Source organism: Lutra lutra, chromosome 11 (genome assembly GCF_902655055.1).
Source record: "Lutra lutra chromosome 11, mLutLut1.2, whole genome shotgun sequence".
Taxonomy (NCBI): domain Eukaryota; kingdom Metazoa; phylum Chordata; class Mammalia; order Carnivora; family Mustelidae; genus Lutra; species Lutra lutra.
Window position 1 is genome coordinate 85978608 of NC_062288.1, and position 26209 is coordinate 86004816.

General features: G+C 40.9%; 1 protein-coding gene across 5 annotated transcripts in view; it reads left to right on the forward strand.

Moving 5' to 3' along the window:
• The first annotated feature begins 3817 nt into the window (after nucleotides 1-3817).
• The window catches only part of NRF1 (nuclear respiratory factor 1), a 145791-nt gene continuing 123399 nt past the window's right edge, over nucleotides 3818-26209 (forward strand). The window contains exon 1 of one of the 5 annotated variants that reach the window (XR_007121419.1): nucleotides 3818-3936. The gene's annotated coding sequence lies outside the window, so the exon portion shown is untranslated. The remainder of the gene's footprint in view (nucleotides 3937-26209) is intronic. The other 4 variants (XM_047694490.1, XM_047694488.1, XM_047694489.1 and 1 more) reach the window with 4 other exon arrangements.

The following is a 26209-nucleotide window of genomic DNA, read 5'->3' on the forward strand; positions in this document are numbered from 1 at the left end:
CTGGGTCCAGGCTCTGTTCTGAGTCCTTATATTATCTCTTAACCTCCACATCTTGGGCAGAGAAGCAGAGGCTTAAAATGTTGAGTGACTTGTCAAGGTCTCATAGGTAGGAAGTAGTATGGCCAGGCTTTGAACTTGGAGTCTGACTTCAAAACTAATGGTACAATGAGAGCATGAGGGTGTGGCTGTGGGGGCCAGCGTTCTCTGGCAATGCAGACCCCACCTGGGCCGGCCCTCACTGCTCCCAAAGAGGCAAAACTCCTTTGTACTATTTATAAAGCTCCAGGTTCCCATTAATCCTTATAGGGCTGGGGCCGCACACATTCCAAAGTAGAAATGGGGAGGCTGGTGCTTTGAACTCTCTTGGGGCTCTTACACATGGGTCCTAGAGGGTTCCTGTGAAAACTGTTGCTTCAGCCATATTTCTTCATCTCCTCCCCTGCTGTCCCCTGCACCCCACCACAAGGGACACAGTCGACATTAGAAGACTACCTACTATAGCTAAAAGCCTCCCCACAAGTCAGCTCCTGTCAAGTGTCCCACTAGTGAGCAAACCAGCTCGGATGGGCCTGAATGTTGGCTGCTCCAACAGAGACCTACCTCACTGCTTTACTTACTAAACACGCTTGGGAGGCCTCCCACCTCCACCTACTGCTCCGTCTCCCACAACAATCCACCCAGTTAAAGTGTCTTCACCTTTCTGCTCTATGCCCATAAGAATCTTGCCCAGCCTTCAAGGCCAAATCAAGACACATCTCTCTGAAATTTCCCACATAACTTCAATTCTGATTACCTTGGAACATTTATTATCTGTAGGACCACTCATTTGGTTCTTAGCACACACTATAACTCAGCCAAATGACCAGCAGCTTTTTTTTCTTTTTTAAGATTTTGTTTATTTATTTGAGAGAGCAAGAGCACAGGTGTGGGAGAACGGCAGAGGGAGAGGGACAAGCAGACTCCCCGCTGAGTGGGGAGCCCCACGCAGGGTTTGATCCCTAGGACCTGAGATCATGACTGGAGCTGAAGGTAGATGTTTAACCAACTGAGAGCCATCCCCAAATGATTAGCAGCTTACTGAAATCAAAGCCAACTTGGAAATCTTCTGCATTGCCAGGGCTGATGAACCCCCAATATATTCTCAAAGGTCTAGGCTTCTTTTTATCCTCACTCTGGGCACCAAGATTAAGTCCTATTAAGTCAGTCTGCCCTTCCTTCCTTCCCTCCTTCCTTCTTTTCCTTCTCTCTTTCTCTTCCTTCCTCCCTCCCTGTTTGTTTCTTCCTTCCTTCCCTCCCTCCTTCCTATCCATCCCTCTCTTCTTCCTTCCTTTCTTTCTCCACTCTCTTTCTTTTCTCTTTCCTTTCCTTTCCTTTCTTCTCTAGGCAGGGCTTGAACTCACAATACTGAGACCAGGAGCCACATGCTCCACTGACTAAGCCAGCCAGGCACCCCAAGTCATCCTTTCTTTCTTAATGCAACTACTACCCACACCTTACCTTATAGAGTTGTCTTCTGACATTATCCTATCTATAGTTTCTGGCTTTCTTGTGCTGAAGCTGAGCACTGTCACTTTGTTGGAATCCAGTTCTTTTAATCTCTTAGGGTAGATTTTTCTGCCTTTTTCCTGAGACTGATTCTAGAATCTTTGGTTATTCAGAATGAAGAGCCTTTTGGACAGAGCAACTGGGGTTCACAGGCTCATTTGTCTTAAGAAAATAACTTGCATGTCTGAGGAGAGTAGACACAGAAATCTCTCATTATATGCTTATTGAAGGTCTACTGTGAACCAGGCATTGCATGAGATGCTGGCATATAATCACGAACAAGAAGAAATCCCTGCCCGCCTGCAGCTTCTGGTTTGTGGAGATTCGTGGTCTGAGAAGTGCTGTGGAGAAAGAGTAACGCAGTACTTTCAAACTTTTTGCAGCCGTAATCCAGTAAGAAACGTGTTTTATATCATGATCCAGAACAAATACGCAAACCCATGTACATACATTTATATATCTCAAATAAAAGCTTCACGAAACAAGAGCCTTACTAAGTCTGATGCTCTCTGATATTTTCTACTTCTTTTATGAAATGTTGGTCATGACCCACTACGTTCATTTTGTGCTTCCTTGGTGGGGACCAACCCGCAATGTGAAAATGCTGATAATGGTTAGGAACACAACTCTGAGGTCAAGCTGATGGCTTTCAGACCTCTCACTGTCTGGGTTTAGGCTCCACCTCAACATGCCCCTGTTTTCTCTACCTGCGAAATGAGGTAATAATAACAGTATACCTGCCTCATGCACTCTTCCTTGACATCTACATGAGAAAGGAGATGATGTGTGTAAAGGACTTAAAATAGGGCCTGAAACATTGTGAGTGCTTAGTAAGCACAGATGATAAAGACTGGGTATGAGGATTAAAGAGCGAAAGCAGTCAATCTGAGGGGATTCGAGAACGCTGCCTGGAGGAAAAGGCATTAACGTTGACACCTTAAGAAGTGGCAGGTGACGAGAAGCTGTAGAGTGGAGAAGAAAGTTCTGTGCAGAGAAAGCAGCCCTTGCAAAAATTATGAGGTAGGAGAACTTCCCACCAGTATGACTTGAGAGCTTCCTGATTTGGATGCAGCCTGAGGGAGAAGTCTGTGGCAGATGAGGTCAAAATGGCAGCAGGGGTGAGGTCACTAAGGACCCTGAAGCCAACTCAAAGAATTTTAGGCTCTAACTTATGTGCAATGGGATCATATTGAGCCTGTTAAGCAGGGAAATGTCATGATTTTCTTTTTTGAAAGACCACTCACGCTTTAGGGCGGAGAATGGATTGGAGAGGGCAATTCTGGTGGCAGGGAGACCATGACGTCTTTTGCAGCATCTTGATTAGCGATGATTTGGTAGCCTGAACCAACCGTGCATTCTGACGCAATGGTTCTTAAATTATGGTGTTCGTGAGAATTACCAGGACAAAGTGTGAGTAGGGGGGCTGTTAAAAATGAAGTTTCCTGGGCTAACAAGCCAAGATTGTGGCGATTGGGGCCCAGCATTTAAGTAATCAGCCCTAGTGATTCTGATGCACATAGTTTCCTGATCACACTTTTAAAAACCAAGAACGAAGCTACCTCTCGTATGTCTCTAACATTAGATTGTTTTTCCGCTACCCACTCCTCTTTACTTCTCAGGCACCTGCTCGGAGGTCCCTATTGCTTCTGAGTCCCCGCATCGAACGTACAAACTCCGTGAGAGCAAGGACTTCGTCTAACAGGTGCATCTCCAGCGTGCCCAGAACAAAAGTGGCACAGAACGGACCCTCTACCAATGTTTGCCAAACGAATGAACGAGCGGATAAATTAATGTATTGCGTTGCGCAGAAAATTTTGCTTTTAAATACCTGGGCAGGGTTTGAAATCGGGAAACAAAGGTCGTTCCAAAGAAAGGGTGAAGATGCGACTGTCAAGGCTGAGGGAAATGCGGGGAAGCCCGTTCCCAATTGTCGAGGCTTACTCAGGAGGTGATATAATTCTCGGGGTTGGGGGGCGAGAAATGTTACTATTTCCAGATTAGCAACCATCTTGGGCTGCCTGCGCCACTCTCCCGAGAGTCCACACTTGACTAATCCAGTTGCCTTCATGGTTCCGGCCCCATCCAACCCTTTCAAGCTAAATGCGGGCTCCAGGAGGCCGCGGGGGCCGGGAAGGATCCTCGCCCGAAACCCCCTCCGGGCCGGCGCGGCTGAAGCAGCGCCGACCTCCCCATCATGGCGGCCGCCGGGCGGGGAAGCTGAGCCCGTGCGTCGCGTGCGTGCCTCCTCTCCCTCCCCTCCCCCTCCTCGGCGGCGGCGGCGGCGGCAGAGGCGGCAGCGCTCGCCATTGCCGCTGGTGGCAGGAGGCTGCGAGGAGCCGGCGCGGTCGCAGTCTCCACGGCGCAGGCCCACGGTAGCGCAGCCGCTCTGAGGTGAGTGCCCTACCGCGCAATCTCCAGCTATTTCAGCCCCGGCGCAGCCGCAACACGCCGCCCGCCCGCCGGCCGGCCGGCCCGCCCCGCAGCCTGCACCCTGCCGCCCCCGGCTCCGGGCCTGGGCCCCCGCCGGATTCGGCCCGCCTCGGGCGGGGGGCCCCGGCCCGGCCCAGTCAAACCGCCACCCCGAGGATGCGCAGGCCGCAGTAGGCCCCAGGCGTCCTGGCGGGCTCGAGAGGGAGGCGCTGCCCTCCCGAGAGCCCCAGGGTTCCGGCCTCCCCCGCCGCCTGAGGCTCTGGGGGCCGCGGCCTCGTCGCCACCGTAGAACCCGGGGCCCGGGCCCGGCCTTCCCGCGGGCTCGGGAGCGGGAGGTCCGGGAGAGCGCGCCGGGCCCGGGAGCGGGAGGTGGGCGGGCTGCGCGGGACCGGAGCCGCGGTTCCCCGCTCGCCCCCTCGGCCCTTCCCCGGTCTGGTCCGCGGGCGGCGCGGCGGGCCGGGCCGGGGTGCGGGAGCCGCTGTCTCCTGCAGGAGAGGAGGCTGGCTCTTCGGGCGGCCGCCGAAGCTTCCCTCCCGCCGGGGTGGCGTGGGCTTGTTACCCAGGTAGACTGGGGGACGCTGGAATATGGCGCGTTGCCCACCTTCTTGCAAGTTAGGAGGCGGCCCCGGGCGGCAGCGGCGGCAGTTCGAGGAGGAGGGCGCAAAGTCCTTTTGTACGCAGAAATAAGGAGCGACATTGTGTTTTCTTCCTCAGCTGAGATGCTGCCGGTGGAGGGGCCTCGGTTCTTCCTGTGCCTGGGGTGGTGGTCCCCTGGGTGAGGAGAAGGGGGAGTGGCGCGACCCTCGGAAGGAACCAAACTGTTGCCACTGTAAAGACAGGGGCTCTGGATGGCCTCGTGCATGGGTATTATTTCACATCCCCAGCCTTTCTGGGAGCTCAAGGGTTTGCCTCTGCATGTTGTCCACCTCACTGTGCAGTGATGTCCACCTCCTTTCTCACCTGTTGTGTCGTTGCTGCTGGTCCCAAAGTTTCTATAGTGCATCTGACTGTGCCCATCAGAACTTGGAGTTGTTTAAAAATCTTAATATTTTTAGGACTTCAAATGGCAATCTCCAGCCAGTTGGAGGAGCTGTTGCCTATCTCCAACCTTTCTTAAACGTTAGAATATATTAGTTGCTTACTTCAGAGCTGGTGTCAGTTGTGCTTGATTCTTTTTGTGGTCAGAGCAAAATTCATGTTTTCTTAAGTGTGTAGAGACAGTGGATTGGGAAACTTTTAAGGTGAAGGCAGTGTGAGTGAACCTGTCAGCTTGGACAGTGCTCACAGGAGAATGGGTATGCGCCATCTCGCCTTTTTTTCCCAGGGCATCATCTGTGCTCACCGTGATCCTTTTCCTATTTCATGCCCAGCCTTTAAAAAAATTCCTTTTACTTTGACTTTGAACAGTAAGTTATTGGGTTCCTCACTCAAGGAAGGATGGGAGGGGAGCTTTGGAGATGCTGGTTTTTTTTGTTTTGTTTTTAAAATTCAGTACTAGTATCCAGATTTGTGTTTAAATGTTCTTGATGTGTTATCTCATAAGGTAGTGAAAATATGACTAGAATCTGTGCATGAGTGTAATTTCCTTATTTTATGAGCCGAAGAGGAAACAATTATCTCATGTAATACTTACTCTTGGGTGTTCAAAATTGTTTGTGTCAAGGGATTTTTTTTTTTTTTATTCTGTCAGGTATTAGATGTGACTTTCAACTGAATCCATGACAAAGACAAAAATAAAGCAATCAGATTAATAAGTACTGCTTACCATCTTATGGCACATCCTTTTTTGAAATCCTTTGATTTCATGCTATGTGCCTTTCCCCTCCCCCAATCTCAGACTCAACATATATGAGAGAAAATGACTTTTTGCTTAGTAGTCAGTGGTCATATTCTCATTTAGCTGGGAAAAAAAAAAAAAAAGGAAAGGAAGAAAAGGAAAGGAAAGGAAAGAAAAAAAGAAATCATCCTCAAGCCAGGAGTTTTCATGAAAATAGATTTCTTACCAGGTTTGAGGAAACTTAGCTCCTGGATTTAGGAAGAAACTCTTGAAGAGTAGCAGATAATGAGAGCCCTTGTCCACATCTAAAAGGGATTAAAGAAGAAAGGATTTCAAGTTTCCCTCCCAATTCATGTATTGATGGAACCCAAAATTGTGGGTTTCTTGTTATTATTAAATCACAAGTGTACATCCATTTCTAATTTTTTTAGGGAGTGGAAGACAAACTCCCTGTGATTTAAATACCTGAATTTTGCATTGCCTGTATACTGTGAGTTCAAGAAGACCCCTGCGTTGTCTTCAAGAAGTAGTTTATGTGAAGTAATCACAAATGGGTGACTTTTTTAAGGGAAATTTAAACTGCTTATGGTCTGGGATTAAATTTTTTATACCTCTTATATATAGTAAGGCATTCAGTAAATTTTTGGGGAGTAATAATGATGATCAGTTAATTTTTGGAATTAAAATTTTTTTCACAAGTATTTGAAAAGACATACTTTTGGTTTTTGGAAGGGCTATGAATTGTCAGCTTTTAGAAACACACCCTCCAGTCCTCTGGAGAACAGGAAGTTATTGCATATGTTCAGCTTCTGTTAGATCTCTTTAGGCAACCCCAATGCTTTGTGCTGCAGTGGGCTTGTTCATCCACTTAGTGCCACTGAAAAATTGGATGTAAAGTGGGAACTCTGGGTTGTTGAGTCTCAGAAGTGTCTACTCTAACCTCAAGAATTTCAGTGCACCCTCTCTGGGGTTGTAATTAGTCTAGGAAATGTGATATTTGAATTTAAATGTGTGTGACATTGTGTGATGCGAATTAATTATAAAATTACGTGTGTGTGTATTGTATTTGGAAAATCAGTCTTAAATGCCAATCTTTTGTAAAAAAATGTTTTAGAAAATTTTCTCTGTTCTTTCATGTTTTCCTCGAGAGCTAAAACTACTATTTTCAGCTTGAGCTTATCCAAATACAATTTTCCATAAATGTTTTGTAAAACTGCAATGAAAAAGAAACCTACTTGTTAAGCTTATTTTAGAACATTTTATTTAGACCAAGTCCAATCATTGGTTTTGTTTTGTTTTGTTTTGAGACTCTGGATACATGTTAATTTTTGTGCATATGTGTATCATATATTAGCTAGGGGGTGGGTTATTACTTTTTGAGCTTTTCAGTTAGAACTTTTATCCATCAATATTCTAAGGTGAGTGGGCTGGAAGAGAAATAGTAAAAGGAGGTGAGACAAATCAATTTCAGGTGTTTCCAAAAGATTACAACCACATTGAGCTATTGGAAACTTTTAATCTTGAAGCAACAAGACTGCTTTGTCTGAAGTTATTTTGATGTAATATGTACAAACTTGGAAAATGAGAAGAACTTTTGACTGCTCAAGAAAAATAAGTGGATTATATATGCCTTGGAATATATATTTTTTCTGAAGTGCAGTTCAGAATTAGGCTAATGAGTTTATGATCCCACTCTGCAGTTTAGTTATTGAAGCTTCAAACACATTTCATCATATGGTCTTTTTTTTTTTTTTTTTTTGCCCTTTCACCATGTCTGTGTGCCTGAAATGTGAACATTTATATGAACTGAAAAGTCAAATACACGTTTAAAGAGAGCTTTTAGTATATTCTTGAAAGACAAAAACAAAAAAACTAGGAGGCAAATAAGGCAAGCCTACCACATTTGTGATCCCTCGAGACAAATCTGTATTCTGTCACCAAAAGTAGTCTCTTAGAAGATAATTGTACCATATGGGATCTCCTCCAGAATCCCAGACCTTGTATCCTGCTTTATCAAACTGTTACTGAGCCATCAGATAATTTCTTGAGGAAACCAGGTTTGTTAAGAGAGTGGTGTGTGGGTGTATGGATGTGTGTGAATGTGTGTGAGTGTGTGTGTGTGTGTGTGTATGTTTTGGGAAAGTTGGGGAGAAGAGGGGAAAATAACTGATTCTGATAAAAGATTCTAGTTTTATAGATTGGGATGATCACTGGAATTTTGGGCATTTTTTTTTTTTTTTTTTTTTTAAAGATTGATTTACTTATTTGAGAGAGTGAGCTAGCAAGCTAGGGAGGGGCAGGGGGAGAGAGAATTCCAAGCCTACTGCAAGCTGAGTACAGAGTCTGACTCAGGGCTTGATATCGTGACCCCCCCAGAGATCATGACCTGAGCCAAGAGTCAAAAGCTTAACAGACTGAGCTAGCCAGGTGCCCCTTTGGGCCTGTATTTTTAAAGGAAGCTAAAAGAACTATTTAATGTGTGGGTCATCTGGTGATTGAGACTGCTGTTTATAGTGTACTTAGTATACAAGCATAGTAGTTAGATTTATTCATGCATTCCGATTTATGTTGTTATAAATGTGAAAATTTTGGCTGACGGTTTAAATGGACATTTTCTTAATAACTCTTAAATGGTGCCTGTTGGGTAAACTATGCCAAGCCTTTTTCAGAATTATGAAGAATGAAGTTCGTATGCGTAAATGTTAAGACTATTTTTCAAAAGGAACTTGTATTACTATTGGTAATTGTAAAGTCTTTGCTTTTTAGAACTTGGAGAGTCTGTTTTGTTGCTGCTCCTGAATGCTAATGTGGTTAGGCTGGCAGCTAACCCTACAAAGAACAAGAGGAAGTGAGGAAATGTCCCCATGAAACATTGCTTAAAACTAAGCATTGGACTAGAAATGGGGAATGAGGGACTAGGGGACTCAATTCTTGTTTTATGTTCAAAAGGGGATAAGTTACACCCTTCAGTGAGATAGAACCTTAACTCTGTCCTTACTTTGGAGTTTTGCCATTCATTCACCAGTCATTGATCAAAGACATAACTATAGTCCAGGCATGTGTTAAGTGCTACAGTAACAAGTAAACCGCAGGCCTTGTCTACTAAAGGAGAAAGATAAGGGCTGGACTAACTATGATATAGCTTCTTGAGAAGTAAAATAAAGATTGGTGTGGAATTATAGAGGCAGAGGGTGAGTGATGTGGGAGAATAAGTGAGGTTAGGGAAGACTAGGAGATCTTTAAGTAGGACTTGGAAAAGTGAGTAACTGTTTCCTCTGATGGAGAAGAGGTTAGAGGAAGGGCGTTGATAGTCTGAGGAATAGCAAGTGGATTTTGCTGTGTTTGAGCAGTAGTGGAACATGAAGCTGATGAGGTTGTGCTGATTGGGAAGAGAATGGGGGAGTTCAGAGAGTATATTTCATTAATGAGTGATGATGCCTTTAGTTAAGATAGGGGATGTATTGGTAGAACAGAATTTGAGAAAGAAGGTGATAGGGTATGATTCTAGATGTGGGAGTCAAGATCCGTCAAGTAGCTCCCTATTGACAGATCTGGGCTGGAGCAGAAGGGGAAGCAGGGATCAGTTAAGAGATTTGTATTCATTAGCATAATGTCATACAGAAACTGCAAAAGACTATATCAGGATTGAGGAGAAGGCTAAGGGCAACCCTGTCAAGCATCTACATCTGAAGGTCAAATGGAGGAAGAGGGGCCATTCTGAAAAAGAATGGCTAAAGAGATAAGATAAATAGTAATGGGTTTGAAGAAGCTAAGGATAGGGGTTAAGGGAATTTTAACAGGAAATTTAACAACATGAAATCCTAGGGAGAGCTCATTGGGATGAAAACTGGATTTGACAATTAAGAGATAAAACATATTTTCTGAGCGTGTGTGTATGTAATGTGCGTGTGTATTGTTTTGACAGGAATCATGATAGTGAACATAATAGATTTCTAGAGCATTATTGAATATGGGCAAGGTCTGTAAAACCCAGTTTAATAGATGACCCATGCTCGTAAATAGGTTCTGTTCTTCCCTTTCTCTTATGGGAATTATAGCATAAAAGCTTTGGGAGAAGACTTCAGTTCTAACAATTAGATTTTATAGATTTGAGTATGTAGTATAATATGTTTGAGTTTATCTTTTTTTTAAGATTTTATTTATTTGTCAGAGCACAAGCAGTGGGGAGTGTCAGGCAGAGAGAGAAGCAAGCTCCCCACTGAGCAAGGAGCTTTGCTTGGGACTCATCTGAACAACCTGGGATCATGACCTGAGTAGAAGGCAGGTGCTCAACAGACTAAGCCACCCAGGCATCCTGAGTTTTTTGTCAATGCAAATTCCTCTTGAAGAGTTTTGAGGATTTGTAATATTTAAATGTTAAGTTCAGGGGTTTTTAACCTGGATTTTATAGTTCTGGGACTCATGGATTATATTTTGGCCACGTAACCCTGATCTCCTGAAATTGTATGAGAAGTTTTTTATGTGTGCCTATGCAGTTTTTCTGGGGAGAGGGTCCATAACTTTTCTGAAATTCTCAAAGTGTTGACACACACAAACGTCAAGGGCCTTTTCAGTTAATTACGTCAAATACTGGTTGTGTTGGTTGGCTGAAATTAGTCAGTTTGATTGACTGGGACAGACCCAAGGGAAGAAATTTTGAGTGAGTATCTCAGGTGAAGAACTTTGGAGAGATCTGAGGCACCTCCAGGAGATAGGACTGAGAACGCCAGAAGGAAGGTGGGAGGAATACCAAAGCAAAGCTTAACCAATTTCAGAATCTTGCAAAGTCTTCTGGGAATTCCTTGTTTTTTTGTTGTTTTGTTTTAATACTCCAGAATTCACACTAGTGTAGGACTGTCTATTCATGTACTATATACAGTAGGCTTTGTGGGTGATCAAATTACTATTGTTTTTTTTTTTAAGATCATTTATTTGACTGACAGAGATCACAAGTAGGCAGAGAGGCAGGCAGAGAGAGAGAGAAGGGGAAGCAGGCTCCCCGCCGAGCAGAGACCCCAATGTGGGGCTTGAGCCCAGGACCCTGGGATCATGACCTGAGTTGAAGACCGAAGCTTTACTGAACCACTCAGGTGCCCCCAAATTACTATTATTTTAAAGAGAGAATGAGTTTTAAAAGAAAGCTAAGTGGTTCACAGATAGTACTCAAAAATGTTTAAGTTGGGAGTTACATACTTTGGAAGTTTTCTAAAATGCTCAAATGTTTCAGTCTAGTTATTTGGCACAAGGCATTCTTTCCTTGCTTAATTTTTCTGACCATGAAATGAAAATACCATTGGCCTATTTTACAGGGTCTTTCTGAAGTATGACAGTTACTGAATGTGTTGAAATCTATGATGGTTTCATGCTAACAATTGCTAGTGTTCAAATTTCTTAAGTTATTAATAAAATCTAGATTTTATCTAAAATTTATTTATTTAAAATTTAGGCAAATTTTTGGGGCACCTGGGTGGCTCAGAGGGTTAAGCGTCTGCCTTCAGCTCAGGTCATGATCTCAGGGTCCTGGGATTGAGCCCCGTATGGGGCTCTCTGCTCAGCAGGGAACCTGCTCCCAACCACCCTGCCGCCTGCCGTCTACTTGTGATCTCTCTCTGTCAAATAAAAAAATAAAATCTTTCTTAAAAATTTAGGCAAGTTTTTAATGACCTTTCATATTAGAACTTATTTATTCTAAAATAATTTCATTCTGTAATTTTATTTTACTTTTAAATTTTATTTATTTGAGAGAGAGCACAAGCAGGGGTTTGGGGAGAGGGAGAAGGAGACTCCACTGAGCAGGGAGCCCAATTCAAGGCTCTGTCCCAGGACTGAGCCACCCAGGTTGGTGCCCCTTTTTCTGAAATTTTAGATAATCAGTCATTTTTACTTCCTCTGATTTTTGCATCTTTGAAATTAGATTAGGAGACCGTTTTGTTGGCTAAGCCCTAGGTTCTGGAACAGTGATCTCCAACTTTTGATGGTCATCCATACAAGTAAAAATTTTGAGCACACATTCTGAATTACATTTATTTATAAACGATGTTCCTGTGCTATTGTACTAATACATTTGTGTGTATTATAAAGTATATAGAAGGTAGGAATTTCTTTTTAATTTATCAGAGAGTGAGAGTATGGCGTGAGTGCACCAGTAGGTGGAGTGGCAGGCAGAGGGAAAAGCAGGGGGGAGGAGCCCTGTCCAGGACTTGATCCCAGAATCCTGGGATCCTGACCTGATCGAAGGCAGACGCTTAGCTGACTGAGCCACCCAGGTGTCCCAGACGGTAGGAATTTTAAAAGGACAAGATAAAGATGAAATAGTTTTTTTAAATGTCTTGCTAATTGAGTTAATGATAGTTCAGTAACTTATGAGTTTGATTAGCTCGTTTTTATAAATATATTTGTTCATAATTTATGTTTTTTCTATAATTAATGTCAGCAATGTTTTATGGAATACGCTATAAAAGTATTGGTAAATACAAGAGAGCAATGAATGGTGTTGTCTCCGTGGCTCAGTTAAGCGTCTGACTCCAGATTTCGGCTCGGGGCATGATCTCAGTCAGGGTAGTAGAGCCTGTTGTCTGGCTCAGCAGGGAGTTTTCTGGAGACTCTCTTTCCCTCCTTGTCTGCCCTTCCCTCCTGTACTCTCTCTATCAAATAAGTCTTTAAAAAGTAAATAAAAGGAAAAGAAAGGAGCGCCTGGGTGGGTTAGTCCTTAAGCTCGTCTACCTTGGACTCCCGTTATGATCCTGGAGTCCCAAGATTAGGCTCTAAGTTGGGCTCCTTGCTCAGTGGGGAGTTTGCTCCTCCCTCTGCTCCCTCCCCGTCCCTGTTCTCTCTTTTTCTCTCAAATAAATAAAAGCAATGAATTAATATTGAGTAATCTTGAACAGAAAATTAGTGTTATAGAACTTATAATTAGCTGTGTTTGTGGATTATCTTTATATTCACTAATCTACAAAGAAGATCCCTAAATAGAACTGGAGTATTTTATCTTTTCCTTTGTTTGTGGTGGTGGTTGTGGGGTGTTTTTTGTTTGTTTGTTTGTTTGTTTTGGTCCTTTGTCTTTTATTAAACAATTATGAAATAAAATTCTTAGTATTGATCATGTTTGTAACAATATTCCCAAATTAAAGAACGAACCAAGGTTTGCTAATTAAAAACACTTGTCATAGACCTAGTCTCTTGCCCCCAATCTGGCTTCAGGTACTAAGTCTAAAGAAGAAATAATTTTGATATCACCAGTTATGTGATCGAATGTTAAATTTTGTCTTTTCCTTAATTTTTGGTTTTATATTTTAAAAGTTTTCTTGCATTGAAAATATATTATTTTTGTAGTGAGAAATTTTTTTTTAAAGATTTTATTTATTTATTTGACAGAGAGATATCACAAGTAGGCAGAGAGAGGCAGGCAGAGAGAGAGGAGGAAGGCTCCACGCTGAGCAGAGAGCCTGATGCGGGACTTGATCCCAGGACCCTGAGATCATGACCTGAGCTGAAGACAGGCTTTAACCCACTGAGCCACCCAGGTGCCCTGAGAAATTTTTTAAAAACAAACGAAAAACCCTCCAAAATCAATGGTTGTTATCTTTGGTTTATAAGCATAGAGGTGATTTTCATTTTCTTTCTTAGAACTTAAAATTATCTTTAGTGAAAATGCTTTAATTTTTATAACCAACCCCCTCCCCCAACTCCCATAAGTATGGATAATATGATTATGGCTCTAAAGGCTCAATCTCAGATTTTGGGCAGGCAAGTCACTTATCCTCACTGGGCCTGTTGCCCCACTTGAAAAATGAAGAGGGCAGAAATGGTATCTAAAGTTTCTTCTAAATAAAAATTCTAAATTTCTGATTCTCAAATTAATTCTGAGTCTGTGTTATGACATGTTAATAAATACGGTATTTTCTTTAAAAAGACATGTATATGTGTTCATTGTGGAAAAGTAAAAAAATTTAAAATGTTCATAATTATACCATGCAAAGATAACATTTTAGTATATAAAGTTCTAGATATTTTTCTCAATCTATAGTATGTGCATGCATATACATTGTGTATGATAAATGCAATAATACTGTGCATACTGTTTTGAACCAGAAATGTCTAATTTTACGTAATTCATCTATTTCTGCCCTGCAGTATTCTTTTTTTTTTTTTTTAAAGATTTTTATTTATTTATTTGACAGAGAGAGATCACAAGCAGGCAGAGAGGCAGGCAGAGAGACAGGAGGAAGCAGGCTCCCTGCCGAGCAGAGAGCCCGATGCAGGACTCGATCCCAGGACTCCGAGATCATGACCCGAGCCGAAGGCAGCGGCCTAACCCACTGAGCCACCCAGGCGCCCTGCCCTGCAGTATTCTTAAGGAGCAGTTGTAAATCCATTTGTTTAAAGAAATATAAAAGATACTTAAAAGTTTCTCTCCAAATGCAAATTTGGGGGCGCCTGGGTGGCTCAGTAGGTTAAAGCCTCTGCCTTCAGCTCAGGTCATGATCCCAGGGTCCTAGGATCGAGCCCCGCATCGGGCTCTCTGCTCAGCGGGGAGCCTGCTTCTTCCTCTCTCTCTCTCTGCCTGCCTCTCCGCCTACTTGTGATATCTCTCTCTCTGTGAAATAAATAAATAAAATTTAAAAAATTTTTTTTTTCAAATGCAAATTTGTTCAGGAAATGCTTGCTGTCTGTTTCGTGCTCCATGTGTTTTTGCTGAGGTAAGGGTAACTTGGAGTAAGGGCGAAAGGGCTGGCTCGTGAAAGCTTTTTTAGTGAAGAATGAAAGCTAAATCCTGGGTTAACCTTAATTTCATTCACATAATAACTCGTTTTTTTCTCCCACTCTGCCCTCATACTTTCTGAGCTCATATTTCTATATGCAGGATAGTTTCTAAAATGGACAAATTTATCTCCGTATATTATTGGCTCTTTTATTTTACCTTGGGACCTTTTGAGTTGTTATATTCCTTTTGAGAGCAAATTAGATATTAGTAGCAGCAATAATATAATACAAAAGTGTTAAAAATACCTGGTTTTTAAAAAACATCTGTGGGGATTTCAAAAGAGTTTAATACATATAAAATACAAGTATATGTACAAATATAAAATGCTATGTAATCTCTTTCATGCTTGCCCTCAATGAAGCATGTGGTATATATAATTCTAATTTTATGTAAAAACTAGATATTCCTCAAAGTTAACTTCTTAATTTATACAGTGGGTTCTTTTTAGAGTTAGTAATCAAACCTAATTTTCCTGCCTTCTCCTTTAGTTCTGTCTTTAATACCTCTGGTAGTTGGTTTGTTTTTGTTTTTGTTTTTTATACAGAATGGAAAGCAAATCTAGAGTAAATAGTTCCTTAGCACAGCAACCAATATCCAAAGCAATCTAGTCATTTTCAAGCAAGTGTAGTATAAAGCTTGTGGAGGTATGTGTTGGGAGAAAAACTTTATGCTGGGCAGTTAAAATGCTTAAATCAGTATCTTGTAGATAGAGCAAGAGGTAGAGAATCTGGGAATAAAAAGTACAAACTTACTGCCTCTTAAACTTGTTTTCAGTTTTTGTATCTGAAACATATGAGAATAGTAGCTAATTCCAACTTCAGAATCCACCAAGATGGACTGTCTTCATTCTGAAGACAATCCATTTTGTAGCCAGAGAGTGGTATACATCCAATGTCCTTTAAATAGATTATCTTTGTTTCATATTTTTTTAAAGTTTTTAAAAAATTTATTCATTTAGGTAATCTCTACACCCAGTATGGCCCTTAAACTCATGACCCTTGCATCAGTAGTCACATGCTCTTCTGACTGAGCCAGTGAGGTGCCCCAGTCTTTGTTTAGTATTAATTTAGGGCTTTGGGTACAGTAGTGATTCTTGTCTTTGGGGTTAGCATGATTTTGAAGTTATCTTTTTTTTTTTAAGAATAATGGTTACCTTATAACAATGACTGGTGGTGTCCCTTAGTGATAAAAAGTTTGTGCAGTTGTTCCATGTAAATATGCATACTCAGATTTAGCCTACCAACAGAGTTTCAGAACCCTATATCCAATGGCCTAATTGGCATTTCTTGGATGTCTCAGATGGACTTACATCTCCAGATGAAATTCTCTTATCAAACTTGGTCCTGTTCAACTTTTGCTTACCTCAGTGAGTAGTACCACTGTTTGATCTGGTTTATCAGAACAGAAACTTTAATCTTCCTTTGTCATCAAATCCTGTTTATTTAACTTTCTAAACTCAATTTGTCCTCTTCATTTCACCATTACCACTTCTGAGTTGCTGTCATTTCTTTCTTGGACTGTTGGAATAACCTCTAACAGGTCCACCTGCATGCACTCTGGCTGAGTCTTTATCCATTCTCCTCAGTGGAGCCAGAATGAATTGTCTTTTCTTTCTTTCTTTTTTTTTTTTTTAAAGATTTTATTTATTCATTTGACAGAGATCACAAGCAGGCAGAGAGGCAGGTAGAGAGAGAGGAGGAAGCAGGCTCCCTGCTGAGCAGAGAGCCCGATGCGGGGCTCGATCCCAGGACCCTGAGATCATGACCTGAGCCGAAGGCAGTGGCTTAACCCACTGAGCCACCCAGGCGCCCCTGAATTGTCTTTTCTAAGGACAGCGCTCTGGTCGTGCCTCGCCTGCAGCTCGCGCCCCGGCCCCATTGAATTTAGGATGAAGACAAAGCTTTTTTTTTTTTTTTTTTTTTAAGATTTTATTTATTTATTTGACAGAGCTCACATGTAGGCAGAGGCAGGTGGGGGGAGGGGGAGCAAGCTCCCCGCTGAGCAGAGAGCCTGATGCAGGGCTGGATCCCAGGACCACTGAGACCATGACGTGAGCCAAAGGCAGAGGCTTAACCCGCCGAGGCACCCAGTGCCCCGAAGACAAAGCTTTTAAATGTGGCACCTAACTTTGAACTCATTTTGTATCAGTCATGTTCCCCTAACCAATAAAGCCTTTCCTATTGGTATTCCTTCTGCCTGGAAACCTTTTCCCTTTCTTCTCTTTCTAGTAAAATCATATATATTGTATTCAGGTCTCTGCTCAAGCATAATTTACTCAGGAAGTTTTATCGGGCCTTCCTCATTTTTGCACTTTTCTGTTACCATATATGTCTGTACGTGTCATTTTATATTTGTTTGTATATTGCTTGATATATGTCTGTCTTTCCCACCAGATTCTAAAGCTTCATGATAGTAGATAGAGTGTTCATTACCGACCTCTATCTATGCTTGATGCATAACAAGCAGTCAGTATTTTTTTTTTTTTTTTTAGATTTTTTATTTATTTGCCAGAGAGAGAGAGAGAGAGAGCGAACACAGGCAGGCCGAGTGGCAGCAGAGGCAGAGGGAGAAGCAGTCTCCCCGCCGAGCAAGGAGCCCGATGTGGGACTCGATCCCAGGACACTGGGATCATGACCCGAGCAGAAGGCAGCTGCTTAACCAACTGAGCTACCCAGGCGTCCCAACAGTCAGTATTTTTTTGAATGATTGTAAAAGCCTTGCAAAATTCATTTGTTATATTTTGCCTTCTTACCAGGCTTTGTGGTGCTATCTAATACTTTATGATTTTTAGGAACTCAGGATGGGACCAGATTCTAAGTCATTTAAGCCACCTCTGCTCCCCCAAATTAGGTGATCATCAGTCTCTCTGAACACATCCAGTGATAGGAAATTTACTTCTTACCCGAAGTCCGTTTAATCTTTAAGATACTTGGATGGTTTAGAAAGCTTAGTTTCAACTGAAATTGCTCCATGTTTAAGTTTTATCTACTGGTCTTCTGTTCTCTAGGATTTCTTTCTTTCTTTTTTTTTTTAAGATTTTATTTATTTATTTGTCAGACAGAGAGCACAAGCAGGCAGAGTGGCAGGGAGAGGCATAGAGAAAAGTAGGCTCCCCACTGAGCAAGGATCCCAATGCGGGACTTGATCCCAGTTCCCCGGGACCATGACCCAAGCCGAAGGAAGCAGCTTAACCGACTGAGCCACCCAGGCATCCCCTGTTCTCTAGGATTTCTAAAATCAAATATGTTTTGTATTTTCTTTATAAAATCCTCTGAGTTGTCTTTTAGGGTTTTTTTGTTTGTTTGTTTGTTTGTTTGTTTTTTAAGATTTTATTTATTTGACAGAGGGAGAAATCACAAGTAGGCAGAGAGGCAGGCAGAGAGAGAAGGGGAAGCAGGCTCCCCACTGAGCAGAGAACCTGATGCGGGGCTCGATCCCAGGACCCTGAGATTATAACCTGAGCTGAAGGCAGAGGCTTAACCCACTGAGCCACCCAGGTGCCCCTGTCTTTTAGTTTAAATGTCCTGGGACCTTCAGCCTTTTTGGAAAGGTATGCTGGAAAGAGAGTTGGGGGGCTATTTCCCTAGGGCAAACATGACAACTTACCATAAAGTAAGTACCTTAAAACAACAGAAATTTCTGCCTGCTTCTCTGCCTACTTGTGATCTCTGTCTGTCAAATTTAAAAAAAAAAAAAAAATTTATTCTGCCGTAGTTCTGAAGCCCCAAAGTCAGGAGTCTGGTATTTGTAGGACCACAGTCTCTCTGGAGGCTCTAGGGAAGAATCTGTTCTTTACTACCTCATGCTTTTGGTGGCTGCTGGTGTTCCTTCACTTGTGGCTATATTATTCCAGTATCTGCCTCTGTGAGCACATTGTCTCCTACTCTCTGTATAATCTCTGTTGGCCTCACTCCTATAAGGGCACTTGTCATTGGATTTTGGACAACCTGGATAATCAAGGATGATTTCCTCATGTCAAGATCCTTAGTTTTGTTGTATCGAAAGAAACTTTTCCAAATAAGGTAACATTTACAGGTTCCAGGAATTAGGATGCAAGCATATCTTTTCTTCGGGAGCCACCATTCAACCCATTACAGGTGCTCTGGGTTTAAATCTTGGTAATTAGAAGTTGAATGCAAACTTGAGCATGTTACTTGCCATTTCAGAGTCTGAATCTCCTTACTTTTAAGATAGGGATAATAATGCCTATATCATTGATATGTGAAGATGTAAGAAAAGTTCACGTGAAGTGCTTCAGACATGATAGCTAAGTCATTAAATGTTGCCTTCCACATATCAAACTATCCTGATCCTCCTGCACTTTTTCAGGGTCTCTAGATCTTATGTACCCTCTAGATCTTTGGCCTACTACCCAGCATGAGTTGTGGGATAGGTCTGATAAACACAAACTACAGTGGGTATTTCTGTATTCTGGACGCTGTGTAGCCACTCTGACTAATACAGCCCAGATTTGAATTATGTGTATTATAGCCACATCATGAGACTGGCTTGTTAAACTTGGAATTGGTTAAAACCCCCAAGTCTTTTTCATTGGTGTAACTATTAAATCTATACTGTGCAGTTAGGTTTTAGATCCAAGTGCACATTGTCACGAGTGACATTGTGTGTTATAAATGTTATGTTACTTAGTCATAGTGTTTAGTACATAGTAGGAGCTAAATTAATTCTGACTTTAATGTTGCTGCATGGTTTAAAGGAATTTTTACTTTAGTGCTTTCCAGAGAGTATTCCTTAAAGCAAATGCTGTGGTGAATATAAAAAAGAAAAAATTTACCATTGAAATAGCAACTATATCAATGCTCGGCACATGGATGACATTGCTAGATACTCCTGTAATCAGGTACTCCAGTACTCCCTCATGTAACCAATGGCTGATCACTTCTTGGTTGATGGACAGGTTGGTTTTGATGTTTCTGTCAGGTATATGAAATGTGTATCCACTCTTTATTTAACAGATATGCATTGAATAATCTATATATCTACTAGTATTATTTGGAATTTGCATTTGAGATAAATGGGTGATACAGAAGTGTTTTAAAATGTTTATTTTTGTATAAATATATATATGCCAGTGGTTAAAAGATCAAACAATATCAAAGGAATACAGTGAGAAGTGAGTTTCTCTCCCAGTCTCCCTCTCTAGAGACCAGATCTTTGCCAGTTTCTTGTGTATCCTTCAAGGCAGGTTAAGCAAAAAGTGTGTAACTCCCTTTTTATTTATTTATTTTTATTATTATTTAAAAGATCTTTTATTTATTTGACAGCACGAGCAGGGGGAACAGCAGAGGGAGAGGGAGAAGCAGGTTCCCCACTGAGCAGGGAGCCTGATGCGGGGCTTGATCCCAGGACTCTGGGATTATGACCTGAGCCGAAGGTAGATGCCCAACTGACTGAGCCACCCAGGCACCCCGTATCTCCCTACTTAAAAACACCAGTGATTGCTTATGTACACATGGCCCTCCAGAAGGTGCTTCCTCCCCTGACCCTCTTTTGGAATGACATCTTTTGTGTCCTGAGTCTCAGCACCTGTGTAGGATTTCTAGGTTTTTTGCCCTATTATTGAGAGGCAGGGAACCAAATTCCATGGCTTCCCATTACTAATTTGATTATATAGGATGCTTTTCCAAGGGAGTTGTATATTAAATAGTCTTTTGTGAAAAACTTCTCTTTATAGGCTGAGTTTATACCAGGGAAATAAAACCAATTTAATTTATTTAGAAAACTAGTAAAGAATAACCTATCAATTCAAATTGGTTTAATATATAATTTTGGTATTGCTCAAGCCCTTTTTATGCCTGTTTAAAGACTCACTCATTTTGATTATATTGACAGCAGGGCGAAATAAATTATTTCAAGAGCCTGGTAGGTATCATAGGTCTAGTTTAAGAAAAGCTGGGATGTCCAAGAATAGAAGGGCTTTGACACACATTTTCTACCTTGGGTTATTTGTGTTTCTTTTTTTCTCTTATTATACTATAAGCCAGTGACTCTTAATCTTTGGTTTCAGGACCCTTTTATACCTTGAAAATTACTGAGGGCTCGGGGCACCTTGGTGGCTTAGTTAAGTGGCTGCCTTCAGTTGAGGTCATGATCCCAGGGTTCTGGGATTAAGTCCCACCTCCGGCTCCCTGCACAGCCAGGAGCCATTTTCTCCCTCTCCCTCTGCCTGGCACTCTACCTACTTTGCTCTTTCTCTATCTGTCAAATAAATAAAATCTTTAAAAAAACTGAGGACTCAAGAGCTTTTATTTATATGGGATATAAGTTTTGATATTTACTGTATTAGAAATTAAAACTGAGAAATTTAAAAAATGTTTTATTAATTTAAAAATAACAGGGCGCCTGAGTGGCTCAGTGGTTTAAAGCCTCTGCTTTTGGCTCAGGTCATGGTCCCAGGGTCCTGGGATGGAGCCGGGCATTGGGCTCTCTGCTCAGTGGGGAGCCTGCTTCCTCCTCACTCTCTGCCTGCCTCTCTGCCTACTTGTGATCTCTGTCTGTCAAATAAATAAAATTTTAAAAAAAAATAATAGTACCCCTACTACATGTTAAAACAGGTGAAATATGTTTATAAAAAATAGCTATTTTCAAAACAAACAAACAAACAAAAAAAACCACCCCAGTATAGTGAGGGGTTTTGTTTTATAGTTTTTGCAAATTCTTCTAATGTCTGGCTTGATGGAAGACAGTTGAGTTCTGTTTTGCACTCCATCTGCTGAGTATGTTGCTTTGGTTAAAGTATGTCGAAAAGATCTGATCTTATACCAAATATGTAGGTGGGAAAGGGAAGAGCATTTTAAAGAGCCTTTTCAGATAATTGTGGATATTCTTTGATATTACACCAAAACTCAGCAGTATTCATTTCTTAAAAGTGATTTACAGTGTAGGTTCTGAAACCGTAACTGTACTTTGTTTAATTGAAATCTGGCTTATCATAAACTTTGAATGACTCTTTTAACCCATCCATGATTTTGTAACATCATACATTGGTCATTTGGAAGATTATCAATTTACTGAATTATGCATCTTTTCATAAATATACATAAACATACATAAATATACAAAAATCACATTCATTAACACTACCATTGCTCTCATCTGAAAAGGCTTAAGTAATGGAAAGCTATCCAGCTCACTGTAGCAGATACAAGTTTTCCAGAATTCTAATTATCACTTGAAATAGTCAGATTTTATCTTTGGTAACAAATACAGTTACTTTCTTTGGAGTAACAGGTTCACTTTGTTGATTTTTGGAAAAATATCTGTCATATAGCCAGGTCTGAATAACCATATAGTTTATCTGTTAGCCACTCTTTGAAGTAAAGATGGTGTTCTTTGTCCCGCCTGGGGGGGGGGACAGTAGCTAATTGAGTTTGCAACTCAAAAGCATGATACATATCCTTTTTGAAAGAGCATACTTCTGAATGCAGACGGGCTTTATGAATACTTTCTTTCCATTTGGTTATACAAAATAGTAAAAAGACAAGAACTCAAGTGTTTATTAAACTCAAGATTTAATAAAATATGTAACTTTTACTTTCATCAACACATTCTTCAATAAAATTGACTCTTTTACTGTGTGTATATGAAGACTATATTGCACTAATGTGCCAGTAGTTTAACCCTACTGTTTTTTGCATGTACGTGCAAATATAAGCACAGTGAAAAGGGCAAATGTCTTGGTTACTGAGTTGTTCTGAGAGCAGTTTGAATGTGTGTGGTGGGGATAGGGGTGGTTTCCAACCAGTTCTTGGGCACCAGCAAGATGTCTGAGAACTCAGCTCACTTCTGACAAGGACTCCCTCCAACTCAGAACGTTAATCACAAGTCCAGGTTATTACCTGCACTTCCGACTGTAAATCAGAGGTTCCCATGACTTCCTTCTCAGGTTCGATTAATTTGCTGGAGTGCCTTGCAAAACTGAGGCAAACACTTAATTTTGCCAGTTTATTAAAAGATTTAATAAAGGAAATGAACAGCCAGGTGAAGAGATAACATTGGGCAAGGTATGGGGAAAGGGTGTGCGGCTTCCATGCCCTGTACAGGTGCACCACTCTTCCAGTATTTCCATATGTTCACCAACCTAGACACTCCCTGGACCCAGAACTTTGGGTTTTTATGGAGGCTTCAACGTGTAGTCATGATTGACTAAGTCATCGGCCATTGGTTGATTCAAGCCTTCTCCCCTCCCCGGAGGTGGGGGGTGGGGCTGAAAGCTCCAACCTTTTGCAGAGTCCCAAAGCTACCTTTATTAACATAACAAAAGACAACTTCAGTTGACCTTATCACCAGAAATTCCAAGCGTTTTTTAGGAGCTGTGAGCCAGGACCTGGATGGAGATGAAAGTGCATGTGGTTCCTCAAAAAATTAAAACTAGAACTATCCTATCATCCTGTAATCACTCGGTGCGCATTTACTCAAATACAGAAACACTAATTCAAGGAGATGTGTGCACACGTCTGTTTATTGCATTATTTATAATAGCCAAGATAGGGAAGCAGCCTAAGTATCCATCCTTAGATGACTGGATAAAGAAGACGTGGTGTATATATATACAATGGAATATTATTCAGCCATAAAAGACTGAAATCTTGCCATTTGCAACAACATGCATCATCTAGAGATGATCCTGTGTTCATACTTCACAATGCTAAGTGAAGTAAGTCAGAGAAAGATGAATACCATATGATTTCACTCATGTAGAATTTAAGAAGCAACAAATGAACAACAACAAAAGACAAACCAAGGAACATACTTTTTTAACTATGGCAAACAAACTGATGGTTACCAGAGGGGCAGTGGGACGGGGGATGGGTGAAGTAGGTTTTGGGGATTCAAGAGTATACTTATCATGATGAGTACTGAGTAAAATATGGGATTGTTGAATCACTATATTGTATACCTGAAACTAAAAAACAGGCTCATCGGATGACCAAGTATATATTTCTTATAAATCACAGTATAACACTTGCTATGAAAATAGATTTGATCTTATGGACCCCTTGAAAAAGTCTCAGGGGATCCCAAGGTTCCACTGTTCACTTTGAATTCTACTACTATAAGCTGTGTGAGGGTTAAACTAATCATTTGGATGTCCCTCTTTAGCTTCCCTCTTCCAGGATTTCACACAGAAAAGGTGCTTGAAGAATATTTGCTTAGTGAATGTGGTATGATGACATTTAAACAGGACAGAACTTGGTGAGTATAAAAATGTAGGCAGTCCTCATTAGGCAGCTTTCCACAGACAAGTTGTTGAGGATAGATTGGTCAAATGAAGTATGGATGATAATATATTTGGTAAAAGCAAATTATGAAATAACTAAATATAAGGTGATATTAAAATGAGAATTAACTGGTTTCAGAAATGCACAGGAAAAGGGCACACATGTACAAGTATCCATGGAGCTGACAATTCCAGCCTTGTTAGACTTCTGTTAATGACTCCTATAGTTTTTGGGTCCTTACATTTGTAGTAGTCTAAGAGAGGATCCTCAAGTCAGACGGATTAGATCTGAGAAACAAACATTTCATTTAAATTTCAATAGGTCCTTGCTTGATCTTGTAAAGTCTTTTCAAAAAGGGTTACAGGGCCACTGGAGTGGCTCAGTCTGTTAAGCAGTGGCTCAGTCTGTTAAGTGGCTGCCTTTGGTCAGGTCATGATCCTGGAGTCGTGGGATCAAGCCCCACATCAGACTTCCTGCTCGTCTGCCTCTGCCTGCTGTTCCTGGAGTTTGTGTGCCTTCTTTCTCTCACTCTTGTTCCATGTCAAATAAATAGGTTAAATATTTTTTTAAAAAGGGTTACAGAAGCTGAATGTTAAAACCAAATCACTTTTTATGAAGAATAGTGAGTAAAAATCCTATGTGAATTCATATAAACTGCAGATCCACATAGATAGTTTTAATGGAGTCATTCTCCCCTTTAAGAGAGCATGTCTAATCAATACCCTAGTGTGATTATAGACTATTGTTTTCTCCTCCCCACCCTTTTTTTAGGCAAGAGATTGGGTGGTAAAATGGCGTGGTTAATATCCTTTTCTTTTAGTGTGGAAACCTCAGTTCCTCTAGCTACGTTTTGATAATTTCAGAGTTTGCTAAGTGGTACTCCTTTTTGTCTTTCTGGTGATTTGTTAGTTACAGTCAATTTCTGGCTTAGGGCTAGGTTGTAGGAATGGGCAGTAAAATTGAAGGTGGAAATGGGGAGGAACAGTACTAGTTCTTATGTAGGTCTTTCCCTACCTCTACCCCCATCCTTACTTTTCAAAACCTTTCACTCCTATCATAAGTAGAGATTGTAAGAGATAAGCTAAGGCATTTCTAACAATCAATCGTAATTTTTTTTTGTTTCAAGTTAAAAGTTACTGAACCTACTTTAAGGAGTGTCTTTAAACATCTTACGAATTTACCTTTTGTCCTTGAAGGTCATTGCTTCAAATTAGAGTGGATACTGTGGAAAGCTTGAGTTGGTTAGCCTTTACCTAAACTTTCAGTCATTATCATAGCTACATAACAATGTGAGTGGGTGTAGCTAGTACCGGGGTTGTGTTACTATGTGAGCCACTTCTGTAATGCTCTTGTGGTAGGTGTCATGTGCTGGTTAGAATCCATTTTAAATCACCAAGATGAAAAATACCAGTCAGAAATTTATCATATTTTTACGACACCTTTAAAAGCCTAAGTATTGTTTTTATATTGACTAAAAAGTCTGCTTTCAAAAAGGTGGAAAATGTAAAATGAGGTCATGTTCAAAATAATTTATGTATTACATTGAACAGATTTAATTTTGAGCTATGTGCAAGGTACAGATTAGAATGTTTCCTACAGGGGCGCCTGGGTGGCTCAGTGGGTTAAAGCCTCTGCCTTTGGCTCGGGTCATGATCCCAGGGTCCTGGGATGGAGCCCATCAACGGACTCTCTGCTCAGCAGGGAGCCTGCTTCCCCCTCTTGTGATCTCTTAAATAAATAAATAAAATCTTAAAAAAAAAATAGAAAAAGAATGCTTCAGGTAGTTTATGAAATGCAGATTTTAGATTGTTATTTGCTTGTAAATACACACATGAAAACCCACCTTCAGAACCCCTGCTTTAAAATTTCCAAAGAATTTTCCTACTTGTAAATGATAGATTTATCTCTATTATCCTCTAGTACCATATTCCATTAAAGGAGTTTGACGACATTTAGGTTAAGTACTACTGCTTTGGCATGACTTCTATAGCTGCTGCTTTAACAGAATTTTGAAATACTTTAGGCATAAAGAAGGATATAGGACAATTTAATGAACTCTGTGTATATACTACTACCCAGCTTAATAAATAAAGTATTACAGATATTATTGAAGCCTCCTGGACACTCCTCCTCATCCTAGTCCCCTGCCTTTCCAGCTTTGACCTTTATTCTGAATTTGGTGTTTATCATTCTCCTGCATTTTAAAAAAACTTTCTCTTTGTATGTTGTATCCATGGAAAAGACGTAATATTTATTTTTGTTTTAAAATATTACACAAGAGATTAATCTTTATTGATCCTTGTAGTTATAGTTTACTCATTTAACATGCTGTAAATATTTGATTTAATGGAGTGTGAAAGCAGTGTATGATCTTTGTAGAGAACTATAAAAAATAAAGTACGAAAATGAACGTATTTGTAACCTGCCATCCAGAGATGTCATGGTTAATAT